Source organism: Aquarana catesbeiana, linkage group LG05 (genome assembly GCF_042186555.1).
Source record: "Aquarana catesbeiana isolate 2022-GZ linkage group LG05, ASM4218655v1, whole genome shotgun sequence".
NCBI lineage: Eukaryota > Metazoa > Chordata > Amphibia > Anura > Ranidae > Aquarana > Aquarana catesbeiana.
The window spans coordinates 62,309,730-62,318,866 of NC_133328.1; positions in this window are offsets into that span (position 1 = coordinate 62,309,730).

Below are 9,137 nucleotides of genomic sequence, written 5' to 3' on the forward strand. Positions count from 1 at the left end.
AAGAGCCAATATATGAGGCTCAAGAGGAACTGTTCCAGGGAGGATGTCTTCTTAGAACAAGCTGAGATCCTTATCCAGAGATTTTTAGAGAAAGGCTACAGAAAGGATAATCTGAAGATTATAGTAACAAGAAAATCCCGGACTGCTGTACTCTGGAAACGGACATCTTTATTTCATGAGTAAAAATCCAACAGAAGTCATCAGACATGATCAGAAGATAGCATTAGCTAACATGTTTCACATACAAAGATGCTTACTCATAGCTAAAGTGTGAGTGAGTGCAGACACAAATAAATAGAACAAGAAGATAAAAAAAAAACAATAAGAGACTGGTGGTGAAACAATTAATTAATTAAATCAATACATAGTTAACAATTAAAAGGACACTCTTGTGGGACATCACAAATGTGTGATGTCCCACAAGTGTGTCCTTTTAATTGTTAACCATGTATTGATTTAATTAATTGATTGTTTTACCACCAGGCTCTTATTGGTGTAAATACGTGTTTCTAATTGTGCGATTTCTAGTCTGAGATTCTTTCCTAAGTGAAAGTGCAGCCAAAGATTTAGTTTTATTTGTCACACAAGCTGTATTTGTCATATAAGTCATAAGTAATAGATTTATGAAAATCAAGTTTTTTTAGCCGCTTCCTCTTAAGCGTAAGTATACAGTATACCACAAAAGTGAGTACACCCCTAACATTTTTGTATTATATCATTTCATGTGACAACACTGAAGAAATGACACTTTGCTACAATGTAAAGTAGTGAGTGTACAGCTTGTATAGCAGTATAAATGTACTGTCCCCTCAAAATAACTCAACACACAGCCATTAATGTCTAAACCACTGGCAACAAAAGTGAGTACACCCCTAAGTGAAAATGTCCAAATTAGGCCCAAAGTGTCAATATTTTGTGTGGCCACCATTATTTTCCAGCACTGGCTTAACCCTCTTGGGCATGGAGTTCACCAGAGCTTCACAGGTTGCCACTGGAGTCCTCTTCCACTCCTTGATGACGACATCACAGTTGGTGGATGTTAGAGACCTTGCGCTCCTCAACCTTACGTTTGAGGATGCCCCATAGATGCTCAATACGGTTTAGGTCTGGAGAAAATGCTTGACCAGTCCATCACCTTTACCCTTAGCTTCTTTAGCAAGGCAGTGGTCGTCTTGGAAGTGTGTTTGGAGTCATTATCATGTTGGAATGCGGCCCAGTCTCCAAAGGGAGGGGATCATGCTCTGCTTCAGTATGTCACAGTACTTGTTGGGATTCATGGTTCCCTCAATGAACTGTAGCTCCCCAGTGCACTCATGCAGCCCCAGACCATGACACTCCCACCACCATGCTTGACTGTAGGCAAGACACACTTGTCTTTGTACTCCTCACCTGATTGCTGCCACACACGCTTGACACCATCTGAACCAAATAAGTTTATCTTGGTCTCATCAGACCACAGGACATGGTTCCAGTAATCATGTCCTTAGTCTGCTTGTCTTCAGCAAACTGTTTGCGTGTTTTCTTGTGTATCATCTTTAGAAGAGGCTTCCTTCTGGGATGACAGCCATGCAGACCAGTTTGATGCAGTGTGTGGCGTATGGTCTGAGCACTGACAGACTGACCCCACACCCCTTCAACCTCTGCAGCAATGCTGGCAGAACTCATATGTCTATTTCCCCAAAGACAACCTCTGGATATGACGCTGAGCACGTACACTCAACTTCTTTGGTCGACCATGGCAAGAACTGTTCTGAGTGTAACCTGTCCTGTTAAACCGCTGTATGGTCTTTGACACCTTGCTGCAGCTCAGGTTCAGGGTCTTGGCAATCGTCTTATAGCCTAGGCCATCTTTATGTAAAGCAACAATTCAATTTTTCAGTTCCTCAGAGAGTTCTTTGGCATGAGGTGCCATGTTGAACTTCCAGTGACCAGTATGAGAGAGTGAGAGCGATAACACCAAATTTAACACACCTGCTCCCCATTCACACCTGAGACCTTGTAACACTAATAAGTCACAAAACACCGGGGATGGAAAATGGCTAATTGGGCCCAATTTGGACATTTTCACTTAGGGGTGTACTCACTTTTGTTGCCAGCGGTTTACACATTAATGGCTGTGTGTTGAGTTAATTTGAGGGGACAGCAAATTTACACTGTTATACAATCTGTACACTCACTTTTTTACTTTGTAGCAAAGTGTCATTTCTTCAGTGTTGTCACATGAAAAAATATAATAAAATATTTACAAAAATGTGAGGGGTGTACTCACTTTTGCGAGATACTGTATATACATCATGGACTGGCAGCAGTTATACCAGTATCAAGGCTGCAGCTTTACTTCAAAAGTGATCACTTTGGAAGGGGGTACCCTCAAGCTTCTGCCCACTGCCGTTCTTGGGCTTTCCCATCTCTTCAAGGAGCCTGGGAACACTGTAAATGGTTGGGTTGGCAGCGACAAGGATTTAATTTAATCGCTTATGGTTTCACTTTACCTGATTTACACTTATCGAAAACTAATAGATTTGATCGGCTGCCTTGGAGGGCAGAGGGAGGATCACGGGTCTAGTAAACCTTAAATTTCTCCATAAAGAGAACTTGTCACTGCCCAAGCAGTTGTTTATCACTTGTGCTAGCAATAACGTTTAATGAAAAAAAAATGTTAAAAGTGTAAAATTACATTTAAATAAATTAAATTGTAAAAAAATGTTTTTTTTTTTTTTTTTTTTTAAGTTCCCCTGTCCCCTAATGCTCATATGCAAACACATATGTAGGTCTCACATACATATGTAAATGGTGATTACACCACACATGTGAGGTATCACCAAAAACATCAGAGTGAGAGCAATCATTTTAGTGCCAGAATGCACATGTAACTCTATAATGGTAACCTGTAAAGGCTTTGCTTAAGGAAACATGTATTTACCGTAGTTTGTTGCCATTAACAGAGGTACGCAATCTTAGATCTTGACATGTTTGGTATCTGTTTACTTGATGCAACATAATTGTTTATATTTTACCCCAAAAAATTGGTATTTTGTTGTGTTTGTTTGCACTAAAATGTAATTAAATGTATTTTTCCCTGAAAATTTGGGTTTTAGAAATGGATGTGCAAATATCCTGTGACAGAAAAAATTGCATCAACCACCATGTTATTCTCCAAGGCCTCTGCTTTCAATATTAAAATTCAATTTAAATTTTTGAATATATAATGTTTGATGGTTTTAAGAAATTTTCTAGCAAAAAAAATGCTGATTTTTACATGTATGTGAAAAATGTCAAAATTTGCCTCGACGGCAAGTGGTTAAAAATGTTGATATAAGTACTGGAAGATTGTCTTTTTTGAGTTTCTTCTGCATACCTGAGCCCAAATGTATGGGTTATTTACTAAAGATAAAGTGTGGGGATCCTGTTAATGTTTCAAATATTCAGTCATGGCCCGGAATATATTAAAAATATAGCTTTTTATAAGAAATTGTGGGTTTTTAAAATATATGTTTTTATTTATGTTTTTCACTTGTTTTGTTGGGAGGATGGAGTTCAGCTTTAAAACCACTTCTAATATTGCGTCTAGTATTATGATTGCTGTCATCATTGGTTTAATTTTACAAATGTGTCAAGTATTTTATATGTCTTATTTTCCACATAGTGGAAAAGAATAGTAAAATATAACAGAATTAATATGCAACGCTAATCAATAATAATAATAATATATCAATACATAAACACTAAATTCCATACATTAAAATACCCTGGAGTATTTCAATGTATGGAATATAGAATTTATGTATTTTTTTTCAGATTAAGATTGACAAATTATTATTGATTAGCGCTGCATATTAATTCTGTTATGATTTATGGGGGGTACTTTAATGTAGCTGCATTTAATTTTTAGAGGGTTTTGTAGCACTTTCTTTTTAACATCCAGAAGTGCAGCTTAAGGAAGGTCTTGTTATAGTAAAATATCTCAGTATAGTTTATAGTAAACACATATAATATAATTTAAAAGAATCTAAATCAGGTGCAAGTATCAGTTTTGTGCCTACATAATCTTACCTTACACATGATGTAATGGAAAAGAATATGGTGATAAAATATGTGATCGAATACAGAGGAATCACAGTTTTTGTTGTCCCTTCAAACTCCTGTTGTCGTGATATTGATGAAAAGTAAGATGTCTAGAGTAAGAAAACAAATGATATTACTAAGAACAGTTACAATCAAATCATGCGGCAGCAGCTTTGTCATTAACTACAGGACACATTGGTGCAAATTGTTTCCTATATTGTATGTCTTTACAGCAAACCATACACAAAGAACAGAAATCTTTAGTGATCAGGTTTATATATCCTAAACTATTTTTTAAACATTTGTTTCACTTTTAGTTTTTATTTAAATCATTTAAACATATTAGAATACTAGTTAAAAACTTTAACAAAAAAAACTAGACTAAGCAAATTTCTGAAAAAAATGCAAAAACAATCTACATTTGGCCAAAACTAAACAAATCTCTAAAAAAATTGCAAAAACAACCTACATTTGGCCAAATTTAAAGTAGAACTCCAATTTTTTTTAACAGCAATTTTTGTATTCCTCTTTAACTTAGCACCCCCACCCCAAAGTAATTTTCTTCCCTTCCCTACTAGATTTTTCTAGTTCTTCGGGGTTGATTCGATCAGCAGCATCATTTAAACCACTTTCTGTAACCCCAGTCTGTTGTGGAAAAACCTTCTGGGGTGCGTCATCTCTCTGGCCTGAGCGCAGTGTACTACTGTACTGAACATAGCTCACACTCCACCATGTGATGTCTGTTCTCTGCAAGAGGAAGGACCTCTTATGTCATCAAACTGGCCAGTAGACCCTTGAAAAAGAATTATATATACTGTATATGTATATAGTCGTTGTTAAAAGCTGTAGTTAATGCTTTTAAGCTTTGTCTAACAACTGAGGTAGCCTTGATTTGAAGTATAATATTAAATAATAGGAGTAACACAAATTGAGGTTGATTTACTAGGGGCAAATATCAGCAAGTTGATTTGCTAAAACTGGATAGTGCAAAATCTGGTGCAGCTGTGCATGTGCAATTAGTTTATTACTTCTTGTTCAATTAAGCTTTGGTTAAAAAAAAAAAAAAAAACCTGGAAGCTGATTGGTTTCATTGCACAGCTGCACCAGATTTTGCACTCTCCAGTTTTAGTAAATCAACCCCACAGTGCACTGCAAGCTCTGTTGGTTTCTATCATTCAATCATGTACAAACAAAAATACTATTTTTTATTTACCTCGCATGTAAATGAGTATTCTTTGCAAAATGAAGTTGTACCTCATTTACTAAGCCCTGGAGCAAGTGCAATTCCAGTGCACAGTATGTTTGCTTTTAGCAAATTAACCCCATTATCTTTTGCATGGAATACCCTTTTTTAGAAAAAAAATCCAATGGACACAATTAGATATTTCAACTGAACCCCAGTTCACTTCACTTCACTTTCGTAAACCTTCTATCTAATCTGTCTGTCTGTCCATCTGTCCGTCTTTTCAAAGTAAAAATAAAGAGAACAAAGATGACAAAACCATTTTCCTTACCTGTACAGCAGGCATGTCCAAAGTCCGGCCCGCGGGCCAATCGCAGCCCGCGTTCCGGCTTCGGACGGCCCGCCTGGTAATTTTGACATATATATATCTTTTGTGGCCCCCAACGAATCCTCGAGCGCCAGGGGCCACAAAAGATATATATGCTGGCTGCCTTGGAGGGGGCGGGACGAGTGCCATGCATACAGGAGAGGAGTATATCCTGTTTACACGGCATCCTGTGTAAAAGGAAGTCCCTTCTCCTGCGCTGCCATTAGACTACTGTTTTTTCCATCATAGGAGGTGGGACTTTCAATTAAAGAGGCCGCCGATAAAAGCAGGAGTTTCTCCTGTATGTCTGTTGGCGCTCGTCCTGCCCCCTCCCTGTCTCCTCCAAGCCTGCAGATGGACATGAATCAGGCTGCACTGACGGCAATGGTGAGTCTGCATTCATGTCAATGTGGGTGCTGCATTAATGGCAATGGAAAGGGTGCTGCATTCATGGCAATGGAGTGGGTGCTGCATTCATGGCAATGGAGTGGGTGCTGCATTCATGGCAATGGAGTGGGTGCTGCATTCATGGCAATGGAGTGGGTGCTGCATTCATGACAATACGGTGGGTGCTGCATTCATGGCAATACGGTGGGTGCTGCATTTATGGCAATGGAGTGGGAGCAGCATTCGTGGCAATGGAGTGGGTGCGGCATTCATGGCAATGGAGTGGGTGCGGCATTCATGGCAATGGAGTGGGTGCTGCATTTATGGCAATAGATCAGTGCTGCATTTATGGCAATACGGTGGGTGCTGCATTCATGGCAATACAGTGGGTGCTGCATTCATGGCAATACGGTGGGGGCTGCATTCATGGCAATATGGTGGGGGCTGCATTCATGGCAATTCGGTGGGTGCTGCATTTATGGCAATGAAGTGGGTGCGGCATTCATGGCAATGGAGTGGGTGCGGCATTCATGGCAATGGAGTGGGTGTTGCATTCATGGCAATACAGTGGGTGCTGCATTCATGGCAATACGGTGGGTGCTGCATTCATGGGAATACCATGGGTGCTGTAGTCATGGCACTTGTGAGGCTGCAGATGGGCACTGATTAGGCTGCATTGATGGGCACTGACCCTTATTTTGCTTCACAGTTCTTTATTTAAAATTTAAATTTTTGTTCCCTGAAACTTCCTTTTTAAAGTTAAGGTGCGTGTTATAAGCCGATAAATACGGTATATCCAAATAACACGCCCAAGCTCATTTATTCACCACACACAGCACAAAGGCAAGATAATTCTTGTTGGGCAGTGTATTAGTGCTCAGACGAACACACTTAGACCGAATTTTAATGGTTTAAAGAATGTCAGGCAAAATGGTCGGCCCTCACGCATGTTCACTTCATCAAATCTGGCCCTCTTTGAAAAAAGTTTGGACACCCCTGCTGTACAGTCTTCAGTTGCAGCATTTCTATATTCTGAGACACATGTTTGATAAAGTGTTCAATCCATTGCAGGCTTCTTTCTCTGTCTTGCTGATTGTCTTCTCTCAGATAATACACTAGCCTTACTGCTTTTGCCCTCTGTACAGCGTTGTTGGGGTTCAGTGTCACCCCACCCAAGTATGTTCCTAGGAATGTTGTCCCTTCAAACATGGGGTAACTAATATGTATTGTCTCTATCAGGTCTACATTACTTTGTACTTTGGATAAGAGTGAGTTGATTGCCACACATTTCCCCCCTATATCCAGTTGGGAAATGTGTCACCCTGCCGTAAACTACTGAATGATACAGATTTAGAGGAAAGCAGGCTCTGTCAATAAATAAAAAAGGAAAACATAAATTGACAACAGATAAGACAGTAGCAATGGTATGACTAGCTCTGCAATGCCTTATGCAGAACAATAAAACAGTTCATTTCGAAGGAAGTTCATTCACTTTCCGATGACATAGTAGCTTGATTATATCAACTGACCTTTGTACCTCTATTCCAAAGAATTTACTGTAATTTACAGTACAACAAATAGCACAATAATTGATTGTCTAATTTTTAGCTGTTACTGTATAATTTAACCAAGTTAGCTCTTGCAGCTGTATACTACTTATAGATCAGAACAATATTTACATGTGCTATGGTGACACTATACATAAAAAGAGATATCTTTTGTGCGATTAGCCACTTGCCGACCACCTACCGCAGATGTACCGCGGCAGGTGGGCTTTATTGCGCGAAACAACGTACCTGTACGTCATTTCTTGCAATAGACAGGGGGGGCTCGCTTGTGCTGCCAAAGGCACGATCGTGTGCTGATTGGACACAGGGGATGCCAATCAGTGGGTCCGGTGGACCCCTTGTATGCTGGCCACCCACGATCGTTTCCCAGAGAGGCAGAACTATGTAAACAAGGCAGATAGAGACTCTGCTCCTGTAGGAAGACTGCGCTATACATCCTTTGTTGTTTGCCTGCATGGTGGGATTGCTTTTCTTGCACAGTTGGAGCCGGGTAAGCATGACTGTCCCCTGCTTTAGGTCCTGCTATTCTACCAGGTCCTCGAGCATAATTGTTATAGCCGCAGATGGTGCAGACTGTGCTAGAATAAGGATTTGCATTCTTCTCTCGGCTATTGCCCGGTTCTCCGGGATGCCCTAAACATTGTGTCCAGCCGTGCAGCTTACAGTTATACAACCTACCTACAGACCCTCTTTTATTTTTACATCCAGGATTACCTTTGGATCTGTTTAATTTGTTTTTTCCTTTTATTTTGTGCTATTTCTTGAAACAGACCCTGAAGATTGTGCCCCTGCTCAGACAGGTGTAAGATAGAACTCTTTTCCCCTTTTTATTTTTATGTTTCTTATCACTCCACTAGCTCCAGGATGGGACTAGTCACATTCACGCCTAAAGCCCCAGATTAACTGGGGATGTTGTGATGCTTCTGTCTGGGTACACTACCTCTCAGGTTACTGGTTTTTGAACTATGGGTTTTTTGGGACTCAAGTGCTCCTCACAGTTCCGGGGTGTACGGGGTGGGGGGAGGGAAGGTGTTTGGATGCCCACGTTATTTTTTTTTGTTGCTTTTGTTTCTGTTTTGTTGTGTTTTATTTTTTCAAATTACTGTTGGTCTTGATGTGCAAATGTATGATGGTATGTCCATAATACACAGGGCAGATGCATTCTGGTGGTCTATGTGTTATGGGACTCCGGTGTGTCCCAGGGTGTAAATTGCTCCCCCCCCGGAGATACTGGTCTCAGGCATTACTACTATTTGTACTCCTACTTTTAATAGTGCACCCCTCTAATGACTAAATGTGTGGTGGTATCGTGGAATGTAAGAGGACTTAATTCGGCTGTCAAACGATCGCTGGTGCTTGCCTACCTACGGAGGCTCCGCCCATAGGTGTGTATCCTTCAGGAGACACATCTTGTGGGCTCCTGCGTTCTCAGTCTGAAAAGGGCCTGGGTTGGTGCGCACTACCACGCACCATATTCTAACTATGCCAGGGGCATTAGCATTTTAGTGCATAAATCCCTGCCATTTCAAATCTTGGAGGTTAAACTCGACCCGGAGGGCAGATACAT